Source organism: Bombus pascuorum, chromosome 14 (assembly GCF_905332965.1).
Source record: "Bombus pascuorum chromosome 14, iyBomPasc1.1, whole genome shotgun sequence".
NCBI lineage: Eukaryota > Metazoa > Arthropoda > Insecta > Hymenoptera > Apidae > Bombus > Bombus pascuorum.
Genome location: NC_083501.1, coordinates 5,740,308 through 5,753,758, shown reverse-complemented (window position 1 = coordinate 5,753,758; position 13,451 = coordinate 5,740,308). Strand labels below are relative to the sequence as shown.

Below are 13,451 nucleotides of genomic sequence, written 5' to 3'. Positions count from 1 at the left end.
TGAACATTTTCTTGCTGAAGATTTCTTCGAGGTATTAATAATATCTTCCCCTCCGACTGAGAAATATCTTCATAAACTACTTCCAAAGGCTACTTACGATAATTAGGTATATTTTCGCGCTTCCTTAACCGATAAACGCATCATCACACAACATCATTTTCAGCAGACAACAACTAAATAAAATTACAACACGAAGGAACATATTCTACACACATGTTCAACTTAAAACGGATCGAAAGAAACACAATATCGTGTTCATTTGAACATACGACCACAAACGACAGACTCCAGATTCTTACGAGATCCTTGAAACAGTTATTCACCAACTATATCACAACGTCTTCAAAACTTTTTCTTTCAAAGGGAAAAGATCTTCTCTAAAAGCTGCAAAGACAATGGAGCGAAGAGGAGACAGATCGAGGGAGCAGATGGGTGCTACCCTGTGCGCGGGGCCACGAATCGATTTCGATCTTTCGCTCTCGATCCCATAAATATCTGGCGGAGCCAGTCAGCCGGATAATTACGTATCGAGGCGTACAGGGGGCGGAGAAACGTGGCGTTCTCTATAAGCTTCGATATTATGCCTATACGTAGTCGCGGCACGCTTGACCCTCTTGACACTCGAATGATATAATAATAATTGTTGTGCGTCCATGCCCGGCTACGAAGAGGAACAATCCGCCCCGGCATCATTGGTAGAAAGTCGCTGGCTTCGGATACACCGACCTTTCGCGGTCGTTGTGTTGCTGGGACCGGCCCAGTGCGCAGAACGGGGCCCCGTTTAATTTCCTCGCTTCGTTTCATGCTTCTTCCGAACGAGCGTTTTCGTTTGGCCGCCGTTTAATTAATATCGGAACGCTTTCACGGCCCTTGCCACCAATACGGCCGATCCTTTATGCTCGATATCGCGACTTCTTTCAGTAGAAAACGCGACCTTTGATCTTTCCTCTTAAGTATTTCTACGAGCTCCGTTTTCTTCATTTCTTCGTTCATGGTGCTCTGTTCGTCGTACGTGCAATTCAAAAATCGCTTCCAACGTTTCTGGATAAATCGATAAATCGCAGGCTCGCAAAAGTATTCGAACGATAACGATAAGTATAACGAGATACGATCATCATGATTACGTTGATAAAATTTGAAACAAGTCCGAGAATATGTATAGAGATTACGAGTGACGTGCTTTTTAGAGATCACAAAAGTATTCAAACGATTAGTTACTCATTAAGGTAACAAACTTTATGTTATTCTTCAAGATCCAGCTTGAAACTTGAAATTATCTGTACCATTTCCTCGTGGTAAATACGTTCGAGTGAGAGTGAGTCAAATTTTTTGGGTATGTCGAATACTCGTTATAGATCTGAGTAGCAAAATGAAGAATTTCATCTGGAAGCTTCAAATAATGGAGGCGACGCAACATATGCGTCAGTAGACTAAGAATACCGGTTCAGACCATCCGTCTCCATACTTTCTTATCGCGTTGCAGCTTAACTTCAACGTTTCGCCCTGTAACTGTCAGATGCTCGTAACAAGATCATGAATTCTGATACTCAATCTTTATAGCTCTTCATGGCATGAAAGAAAACGTAAGATCTCTCTTCGTCCCTTTCGACTGGGGTTTGGTATAAGAGCAGTAATTTTTGACCACATCGATATTGATTTAGCAGACGTGAACATTGAGAAAAGAAAGGATTCAGCCTCCAGCTGGACACGATCTGCAGAGGTTGCACGGCTCGAAAGTTCGCCAACGTTGGCCCGATCCTCTCGCCTCCCGTTTGAAAATGAGATTTCGGTGGAGGGCAAGATAACAGACGAAACTGCATACCGAATTAGTAGGATGGAATATCTACCGAAGAGGCATTACCTATCGTCGACTGAGTACAAACAAAGAGGAGAGGCGAGCGGTGTATAGTAAAACGATCGTCGCTCGACTTGAAATACGTAGCCATTAACGGCCATAACCATTACCGATTCGACTGAATTGTGAGGTTAGTATGGGGCTAATCTGCTACGTGCTTTACTTACCTGTCAAGAAATTAGCATATTATCTGAATACCGGCTCCCTTGCCTCCGATTCCTTGGGAGCTCGAAACTGTTCCTCCTCCTTTCGCTTTCCTTCGCCTCTTTCCACTTCTCTTAGCCCGGTTAGTTCGAAGCAACGAGCATTTTTAATCGATCAGGCCTGACGAAATCGCGTTTCTTCAAATTTTATATTAGCGGAACTTGAAAGAGCACAAGCGTATGAACTGACGGCATTTCTTTAATGAAATCGTTAAGAGGAATCGTCTTACTATAAATGTTATCGAACATGTATAATTAAACTCGTAATTTACGTTCGCGATCGTTATTAAATTCGTTCCAGCGCAGCCCGTATGACTCGATTATTATTATTAATTCATTACAGAGTAGCCGAGGAAGACGTAAATATGTCGGATACTAATTGCTAATTAACTAATGAAATGGAAAATTTTATAAGGTTGTATTCTAACAATTGTAAGTAATTGAAACGACGTAACGTACGCGTCAGTGGAATAAGAACATCGGTTCAGACCGATTGCCTTCCTAATTTTGTCACGTTGCGGTTAGATTCTGTTTCATATTGTAATTCTAAATATATACATAGAAACACAACGATTGGACCAAATAATGAAAACACTTATATGCCACATACATATTATGCATACACATATACATGTATCACGTGTTTCCATTATTTCGTCCAATCTCTGTGCATATACATATATTTACATTTTATCAGATAAATGTATTCGCTGTTACTAGAGCAATTAAAGAAAGGAAAAGTGAGAGGAGAGAAATAAGAACGATAGCAAAGCAACTTAAGGAGATAACGGCGTGGCAATAGTAGATTCTTTTGTGGTCTTTAATTATAATTGTAGGTTTAGATGGCGCTAAGTTTAGACGTAAATAGGCGTGAGAGCGTGAAAGTGTGGGATGAGTAAGTGCGACTACATTCGATACGATTGAGTAAGTATACGGTATCATACGTGTAATCTAAGTCTATTTCCTGACCGTGAGATCGAAATTAAATAAATACCTAATTATCTATATTCATTTTGATTAAATGGGAAAAATCGCAAAGAGAAAGAGGAAAGAAGAGTTGATCAGAGTTCCAAGCTAATTGCTTCATCGACTCTTAACTCTTAATAGAACGCGTGCAAGAGGTTCTATTTGCGCGCGAATAATTGATCGTGCGTGGGTCTACGATCGAAAAAAAAACACAGGGGGCGGACGAGGTTAGGGGTTGGGGGCAGCTTCCTGTGCCGGTGTTGGCGGCACGCACGAAAATGTTTAACGCAAACGAGCATAATGGGATCTTTGGTGGAACAGAAACAGAAATAAAAATCACGGTAGCTTCTCAGGGCATCGCGAGGCTTAATGGGGTTAACCCTGGCTAACCTACGTATAATTAAAAACAGAAAATGATCCGAGACGAATCGGGATTATTGATCCGGCGGATTTTACGTCGACGTTTAAGGGCCACGGCCAATGCATCGATCTATCAATTTGTATAGCGCGCGGAATTCCTCTTTCGTATCGTCATATCCCGACTTACGTACTCCTAAGTTACATCATTCTGTTCGATGAGTCGATAAGAACTGTTTCACAATTCGATCCGAACAAGGAGAATATTGTAAAGATTCATGAAATGTTTGATTGCTATTTGGCATTTTTCATATGTAGCAGGAAAGATTTTCATTTTGTATGAGCCGAACAAAAGGTGAAAAACAGCGATTTTGTGATAGAAGAAAGAATGATATATCAATAGAGTGAATCTTTAAAAAAAAGGAACGGATAAAATAATATTTAGGAATAACGAAAAAAATAATTTTCACATGATTCTCCCTTGACTCTTCTGGGACTCTCAAAAAGCTCTGTCAAGACTTTTTCATCCATTCGCACAGAACTCCCACTCCTACATCGTCGAGATTCGCTCTTAATCACGAAGCTCGGTTTCAAGATTTCCTCGATTGGCACTGATAACGGTGACGAGCGTTAACAGAACTATGGACCGAGTTTATGGTGCCGTTTCTCTTCGAGGTGAGACAAACAAAGCGTGCGAAAGCCCGAGGCAGGAACAACTCGCAGGCGGGTCTCGTTAAAAGAAAAACTGGCAATGAATTCCTCTTTATCCGGAAATCTACCAAAGAAAGAGCACGTAAAAAATTGGTGGTAGGCTAACTGGGAAAGAAGAAACGATTACGAGCGGTTCGTCGTTTCCACGAATCGCCACGAGATCGCTCGAAACGAGTTCGTAACCCATCGAATCCGATCTCCAATCGGGTCGTCGACAGCGGAAAGGTAAACACGGTAAAACCTCTAGTAAGAAACGAGACTTTCTTCTGCATTGTAGTTCGCTCCATCCCGTAAAACTAACCGCTGCTTGTTTACCGATTACCTCTTACTTACGCAGTTTCGCGTAACTCATTCTCTGACCCGGCCATTTTGCCCGGTAACTGGGACTTGGTGGCTCGGGGAACCTTCTATGAAGCTGTTAGTTCTCCGCAAACGACCGAATTACCGGTGCGAACTGAATTGTCCCGTTGGCGCCACGTTCTTGCCGGTCAATTTGCGGAATCGTGTTCATCTTGAGGTAGTTGAGTTGGGAGGTTGTTAATTTATCTGTTTAGCGGTATGTTTTGAAACGAGAGGTTCGATTTAGGTTAAAATTGTATTATAGAAATAAGGAAACGTTAACTTGACTTCGATAACAAAATCATTAGCGAGGTGGTTGTGCAATGGTTTAAAATTTGATCAATATAATCATGACAGTCGTGTTTCATTGCAACGCTAGTCAAATTTCAGAAAGTTTTCTCTTCGTTGAGACGAGACACCATATTATTATTACCATGTAAGGCCACTGTCAGTATTCTTCGCTTATCTTGCAACACGTACAAGACTGAACGAAAGGCTAAATGTCAAAAAATGTCATTAGCACGTCGTTGGTTAAAGCTTCTCGCAATTTACGGTTATCCCTCGATCAGATTCGCCGACGAGGATCACTAAATCGCGCGATGGCAACGGCAGTCAACAGGCAAACGGCACGGTACAACCGTGGGATTCGCGCTAAGGATCCTCGTTCGCTCTGCACCCTCTTGGCTGCCGTTCTCTTCAATCTTCCCTTAATAATTGTTTTTTGCTCTCGTGTTTACGAGGACCGGCCAATGATACGCATTACGCGTGGCGCTGATTGCTCGGCCCAACTTTTAGTTCCCTCTCGCCCCTAATCTTCCCCTTCATACCGTCCAACTCTCTCTTTCTCTTTCGATCCTCTCGCCTGACCAACAAGGAGCGTCAAACAAATACGCGTCCTTGATTTTCCTCAAACGGTTCCCGGGTAATTTTTTCTTCTTCCTCGTCGTAGAAATTTCAAATTGCAGCCAGGTTTCCAATCGTTATTAGACCACGAATTTTTATGCATTTGTGGTTCTGTCGAGGAACGCAAACGCTTAGACTGCATATAATACGCAAAAGTATATAAAGTGTCCAAAGCACTAGGTATGGGTACCTGTTGCAATCAAACAATTTTTTACGTAAATACTCTACCTGTTGCAATAAAGCAATTCTCCATTTAGGTTTCATTTTTTTGGTCCCATTACATATGAAAGAAAATAAGTGAATCCATACCAAGGATTCGTAAGCGACGTAAAGATTTCTATAAGGTGAGAATGAAGTCGAATTTGGATCGGAATTAAAAGAAGGAAGATTCGCGATGTAACCAATAATGTTTATTAATCGACCCAATATGAACACAAGAGAGAAAACAATCTTGAGAATAATGTTGAGAACCGGCCATTCCAAGATACTCATAATATTGTAAGAAATGTTAAAAATCGAAGACTGAGGAATAAAAGTAGTTCTTGCTACTTGGCGTATCGATTGAGGTAACTTTCCTATTCGATAGGGATCTCTACGGAAATAGAATTAAAAATCTAGAACCTTCAGTTAAAAGAAATGAACCCCCTTCTCCACTCGTTATCGTAGCTTTTTGTATTTTCATTGTTCCTTGTTTGCTATGTAATAACAACGTAGGCAGTTGCCTACTATAGAGCTCGCAAGCATTAGGCTCGTTAGAAGCCAACAGAGCAAAATCTGTACGGGTCTTACGTGTAATCGACGGAAAGAAAAAGAACTGGCGCCAATTGGAATAGGATAGAAGGGGGCGCCCGTAAACATGGAAAAAGACGCGGGGCATGGCTGCATATTTATAAAATGCAAATTCTAATTGCGGTAACAGCGACGCGAAATTAATGATTGCATTTAAAACGCTTTATCAGCGGCTGGCACATTTTAACTCACGTAATAAGCAGCCCGTGCTCCATCGCGTGTATAGCGGTGTTCGGTCGGATGAAAAGCGCGGTCGCATAAATTTTTATTAAAAAAAGAACCGACCCTCTCCATTAACCCTATCGAACCTCGAAACCGTTTCATTTTGTTACACGAAGAAATCCGAGAAAGTTAATATCAATATTGAGGCTACATGAAAATTTAGAAAACATAATTCAAGCGAAACTGCTTCGTTTTCTCGTATAAAGAAGCTCGTAAAAACGAACACTAGTATTAAATCAGCATCAAAAGTGGAAGGGCTTAAAAGGCGAATCTAATCCAAATTACTCATTGTGTTACACGAAGGAATTCTGTTATTAGACCAGCATAACAATTTCAAGTCACCTAAGATAGATCTGTTCCAAGAAAATGTATTGGAAAATACTGATTTTTGTACATAATTTAACAATGAGCTTCATCAAATCTAGAAATATTTTTAAGGATAAAAATTGACACCGACATGCGAAGATAACTAATATTAAACCTACATGAAGAAAACATCTATAAAATACCTGCTCGACTAGACGTATTCTCGCTTAAATTATTAAGAAGATATATTACAAAGATGACTAAAATGGATAAAACACGATGTTATCGTATGGATAAAAGCAACTGTCGCTACAAATACACAGCACGATGATAAATTGAGAACTACTTTTAGAAAGAATTAACAGTGACGAATAATTCTACCTTTGAATCGGTATATGTGTACTTCAAAGTAGATAGCGTTTATAAGTTTGCAAAACGATATTTCATAGAACAGGCCGGACATTTCGCAAGTTTTAGTGGACAGATGACGCGGAACGGAGGCACCGTCAAAAGCAAAGCTAACAGCCGAGCGAACATATGGCGTGGCTAGCGTGATCTTTCGGAAAAAATGAACAAGTTTTCGTGCCGTCGACCCACCGAACACCGCTGTTTCTCCGCCTATTGGGCGGTACTTGCGTTTTCGCAAACGCGTTTGCACAAGTCTGCAAACAATCGGTCGTGTTTGCCGTTGCACGTTCGCCCCTACGCTCTATGCTAGTCTATACAACCCTGAGAAACTTTTGTCAACTAAATTTTCCTTGAAAGGATGATCCTCGAACAATTCACGAAGATTGTCAAACAATTCTGAATTACAACTTTTCGGATCGATAAAAGACGACCGAATTTCCAAAAACAAACCAGGAAATATTTCGTAGTAAACTGATACCCTGGATCATAACGAAGATTATAAAAAAAAGAAAACGTAACATATTTCTGCGGGTTATTTTACTTTAACGTCGTTTTATAAATAGGAAGAAATATTTAAATATAAAATAGTTAAAAATGGAAGGAACTTGATTGTTAAGATTATTCCCTTGAATTATATAATAATATCAAATAAAAGAATAATTAAAGTTGCCCCCTTATTGCAACGGTTCCTTCGATTGCCAAAAATTTCAAGAAACTTGATCAAAGCAAACCGTACATACATCGATCCGATACCTATTTGTTAATATATTATCTTCATGAGAAACTCATCGCTTTATTACATGACATCTCTGAATCTTCGAAAATGTTGTCATAAACGAAGTTCTACAGTAAACGAAAAAAAAAAAAAAGAAAAAAACTGGAGGATAATTCGGAAGAGAGGAACGAAAATATCGTTTACTATTAATCTGCCAATTTATTTCACCGAAACATTTTAACGCGAAACTGGAAACACGCAGGTGCCTCGTTACTTCCCGTTTCCCCACGATGCAACCTAATTACTCTGAGGACCCCTTCGTTAAACAGTGATAAACATCTCGACGATTAATAAGGAGTACTGTTTTCTTGATGCCAGTTGCCGATCCCCGGTGCAGCGACGAATTCGCCGATTCCGTCCGAAAACGACAAAAATGTGGTAAAAGGTGCGATATAAAATAAAACGAAAGAGACAAGAACCTGGCTTGGCCAGTGGCCTCGAGTTAATTGCAATCCTCGTCCCTCGTAAATTAGTTTTCCATTCGTTACTCTGGCGTGTTTCGGTATGTCCGAAAACGTGTTCGTTAAGAATTAATATTATAATTTTTAGAAACAGTTAATGGAATCAGAAGACAACGCGTAATGTAGCATTGATATACTTAATGATTAAGTTGTAATGTTAGAATAATAATACCTTAAATGATGGGAATTTTGAAATTCCTAGAACAAGTAGTTCGCTGCTTCTGGCCATTATATAGTTAGATCGCGGATTTTTATGTATTTATGGGAATTTTGAACGAGCAAAACTGCGCACGACGTGTACAATAAAATATGCAATAAAACATGCAAATTTCGATTTAAATTCCATTTCCTTTAGTCACATTCATGAAAATAGAAAAATGCATCAAAGTGCTCGATCTAATTATAACAATACCAGACGTAACACGCATTTCGAGATATCGTTTAACAAACTTGCTTGTACAGCGTACGCACTAGTGTTTACGTATTCATCATTTGCATTCAAAGAAGTACAGTTGACCTTCTTGAGAAACAAACTCCCTTCTCTGCTTCTCTATCGTGCATCTTCTTTACCTCGGTTCTTTTAAGCTCGTTAAATTGCATGAGTTCTTAAGATTTGAAGATTTGTCCAAAGTATAGAACTATGTATAGAAAAAAAGAGCGATTAGAACAGCTCAACGTTTTCCTCGGGGAGAAAAGACTGTTTCCAGTGTTGGAAAAGGACACGTGTGGCGCAGAGTCCAGTCCTCGGGCCATGAGACGACATGTAATTTACGACATGACCCTTGACGAGTGATTTGCAGACGTCTCGTAACGAGACCCATGAATGACTCTGACTCTACCCTAATCGCATTCTGCAGTTTGCCTTCCTCCGGCCACGTCCTCTTTTCATGCGGTCTCTCGTGAGAAAAACTTGCACGTTTCTGTTTACTTTTACAATGCTTCCAGCAGTGTATACGTTTCCTCGCGAATTCATCGGTAGAAGAAGAAGAAGAAGAAGAAGAAGAAGAAGAGAAGACGCGTGAGCATTCCTCGTATTCCAAGTGAAATTTAAACAAAAACGTCCATTCAAGCTACTTAGGTCGTGTAAACATTGAAATCTCTAAATTATTTGTTTCTACATAGAACATACATGTTATCAATAATATCGTCGATAATATATCGACTAAACGAATTATGTGGTTATAAGTAACGTATTTATGGTCGATTATGGATATCTCGATTTTAGCGAAAAAAGAAGAAAAAAAACAAATCTTTTCTAAGCAAAATTTAAACAGAAAATTTTCATTTGAAGGTAAATTCTGTATACGTTGAAATTTCTAAATTACATATTTGTTTGTAGCTATAGAACTCTTGGTAACTGGTAAGGTATTAGTGGTTGGTTATCGATACTTTAGCAATTTGTGTGTTTAGTGTAGAGATAGTGCGTAACGAATCGACTAAACGCTACGAGGGCACGTCCACTTAAGAACGAACCTCGTCTTCCCTTTTCAAGGGACTTTTATTTGGTCGAAAGAAACAAGAGAAACAAATTTATATTAATGCTTTGATAGAAATGGCTCGCGAAAATTTATATCATTTTTACATCATGTATTAAAATAATAGATTATACTTTTTTCACGATCGTAACATATCATGTTAATCATAAAAACATAATTTTTTAGTTGTTGAATGAAAAGTATTATATCAATATGTTCTATATTAAAATAAAAAAAAAAATAAAGTGCGATTTTCATTGAATTTTTACTCTTCTGGAGTACTGGAACTTCATGTTACCACAAGTCCTCGGTAGTATAGTGGTCAGTATCCCCGCCTGTCACGCGGGAGACCGGGGTTCGATTCCCCGCCGGGGAGAATTTTTTTTTTTCATTCATAAAATTATAAAATACAGTGTGTATAAAATATTTTTAACTATTTACATCCACTGACGCAAAAATAAAGTATTTATAAAAACTATCGAGTGATTGTGTTCATAATGAACCACGCGTCTTACTAAAGACACTTAGAAAGAATACGTCAGACGAAGTATCCTATACGTATATGCTATGTACAGAGGCGCAGAATAACAGGCAGAGGACAAAGGAGTTTGGCCACATTGACCTGACAACGAAGCTCTTGGATTTTCATAACAGGGTCATTCTTTCTCGTGACGGCAAATAAAAAAGAGCGAATACCAGATTATCTTGACCTCGTATGTAATGGTATAGCGAAATCGAAGTGTAATAGAATATTGTACAAGATCATTGAACATTTGTAAATTGCTTACAACTGCATCGATAAACGGTCGTTGCAGCTTCAATTAAAAAAGACTAAACAACACCGACGACGACTAGAAATACTACAATAACAAGTAGTAAAGTGAGTAATTCAGCGAATAAGAGAAACTACTCATCAATGAAGATTCTTATCAACCGATCATAAATCACAGTGTTGCCTAATTCCAAAGCTCTAATTCTAAACAGCACAGCAGCCCGACAATCGAATAAGATTTCCATTTAGCCTCGCTATTCCTTTCACATGAATGAATTTCACCAAACAAAAATCCAATTAGCAACCGCAATTAATTCCTAACGCAACTCATTTCACGGTTGAAAATCGTGCTGGAAACCAACGAACTATAAAAAGCGAAGCAATCGAATCAGTGTATTCGCGTCATCGAGCATCGTGATACGGTACCATCGTTCTCGAGGGCCGCGTGTTTCGCTAATTACCCAAACAATCAGCGAAATTCCGATGCGGCGCTAATAGTCGCAAGACAAATCGGCAAGCGTCACGAAACGATTCCTCACGATTGTCCAGCGCTCTCCTTCTCCCCCCTTTGTGTGTGCCTCGTCACGAAAAATCGCGGTCTCGTTTGGTGGCAAAACGGCCAAAAAATCCTCTCACGTGCCGTTAATGGCGGCCTGGATGAGAAAAACGAGACGAATTTTCCACGGAAGCGGGTGAATTTTGGTGGCAAAAACAGGCGGCGCGTGCTGACGCGGCCGGAAATAAATTCGCCGCCAAGTTCATTTCCATATCTTCGTGGAATAAATATTTCTGTTTGGCTGGAATCGTTGGAGAGAAAAACCGTGCGAGTTTTACGGCCGTTAGAAAATTATGAAAATTTTTGCCGCTGCTCTATGACGAATTCCTTGCAATTATCGGGTTGAGTGTTTTGCGTGTTGCTTAAAAATGAATAGCTACGATTAAAGACAAAAGTATTCGGTACGATACACGTAAACAAGAAGAGAATTCTTTCGGTAGAAATAAAAAGAGAAAAAATATTTCCATTATTAAAAATATTCAAGTATAAGTCAACGAAATCTGGTTCTATGTTTTCTCAGTCTTTTTCGATAATATAGAAACCGTTTCTCTTTTTGTTTCTACAACATGCCAACTGTACGGATACTTTTGTGTCTCCCTGTATGTTAATAATAATTATATCGTAACACACCGAAATTATATGAGGACACGTATTAAAAATTATCTTTCAATGTGATTCTTTAAATTCGCCGATGTCAAATATCACGCGGGTACTCGCAATGTTTTTAAAAAAACGAGAAAATCAAAATGCGTGTCGTGTTAGTAGATTAATCTCGCTGACTGTCAAGAAAGAGCGCGATACTATGGCAACTCGTTCTCCTTGTTGAACGGGTTTGTGCAAATTCTACGATTATCTCTATCTTAATTTGATATTTCAATTCCGTTGGGATTTATCTCGATCTGGTGAAATATAATGTCGTTATCTTTCGGGATAAATATTTATATATTTCTCGAGTGCGGTGTACGTAAATCATCGAATTCGAATAGAGAGATCGAACGTTATCAACGGAGGAAAAAACTTAATGTATAAATCAAACGTGTACTCGCGCAGTATATTGAAATATGTAAATATTAACACTAACGTGACAGTTGTAAAATAACTAAATAAGCTTACCAGACTTACGGACAAGAATTCTATGCGAGGAAATTTGTGACCACTTACCTGCAACAAAAAATCGGACATTTACATAACGGAACTGAATTATAAGTTTTTCTTTTTCTTTTTAATGTTATCTACATCTAATTAAAACGTAACACTTCTGTATTCATAAATGACTCTTCAACACGATTCCTTAGTTTCCTAATAATGAAATTTGCTGAATTGAAATATATTGCACAACTAAATACAGTATACGCGAATGTACATAATTAATCCTTTCCTGTTCACAATTTAGGTTCTATCTGCTCGTCGTTAGGATAATATGTTAAAACAAGGCACCCTCGGTTCATCAAAAAGTAACGGAGATAAGTTAGAGCCGCGGAAAAATTCCACGATAAAAATTATCTAACATAAAAGGTAGCAACGTCATACATAAAAATACTAATCTCGTCCACCGCTATATATGTCCTATCTTCTCGTTATTAAGATGATTCGTTAAAACAAGCACTCTCGGTCGATCGAAAGGTAAGAGAGATAAATTACAGGCACAAAGAGAAAAAGTTATCACGATGTCACAATCTGTGTACTCTCGCATCTCGTTCGATATGTATAATACCAATTCCGTGAAAATTCGACGCCTCTGCGTGTGTGCACGCGCGTTCCTCGGCCGCGGCCTCTAAGAAAAGGCATGTGGCAGGTGGCCGCACGATAGTTTGCATATTCATCGGTTTCTCGCTTATCGGTCCCATATTATCACGGCGTGCTTAATTGACTTCAGATTCCCTCATTAGCGCTAATGGGTTAATTCCAAAACTGTTCCACCGTAAGGCGCCAACAAACCGCGGGCAAGAGCGCGCTCGCGCCCGCGTCCACAAAATGCAACGTGAGAATCGTTTTTGCCAGTTCGACTCACGGCTCACTGCCCGATAAGTTCAAGGAAATTAAATTCGATTATTAAGAGTTATATTGCGACAGATAGTAGAAAGATTCGAGTACATTTTTATTCACATTCGAGGAATTTTTTAGCCGACCTTTTATTTGTATCTTCTGGTTGGCATCTCATTTTTCATTGAGAAATTGGCGCAATTCTTATTCCGCTCCCAGGAATATTTTTCCAGCTTTTATTTTCTTCTTCTTTAATCTCTTGGTTAAAAAACTTGCATAAGGGTTATTATTTCTTTGAATATTTATATTATACGTTTGGTTAAACTTGCTCGTCGAAAGATTCACGTAATTAACGTTATTTCGTTCGGGC

The 13,451-nt window shown here is 39.1% G+C and overlaps 1 protein-coding gene and 1 non-coding gene across 2 annotated transcripts in view; one reads left to right on the top strand and one right to left on the bottom strand.

Moving 5' to 3' along the window:
* The window catches only part of LOC132914045 (aryl hydrocarbon receptor protein 1-like), a 154,388-nt gene that overhangs the window by 118,228 nt on the left and 22,709 nt on the right, over window positions 1–13,451 (bottom strand). The window lies entirely within an intron of this gene.
* Window positions 10,075–10,146, top strand: Trnad-guc (transfer RNA aspartic acid (anticodon GUC)). The gene has a single exon. It is a non-coding gene; the product is annotated as a tRNA-Asp (tRNA).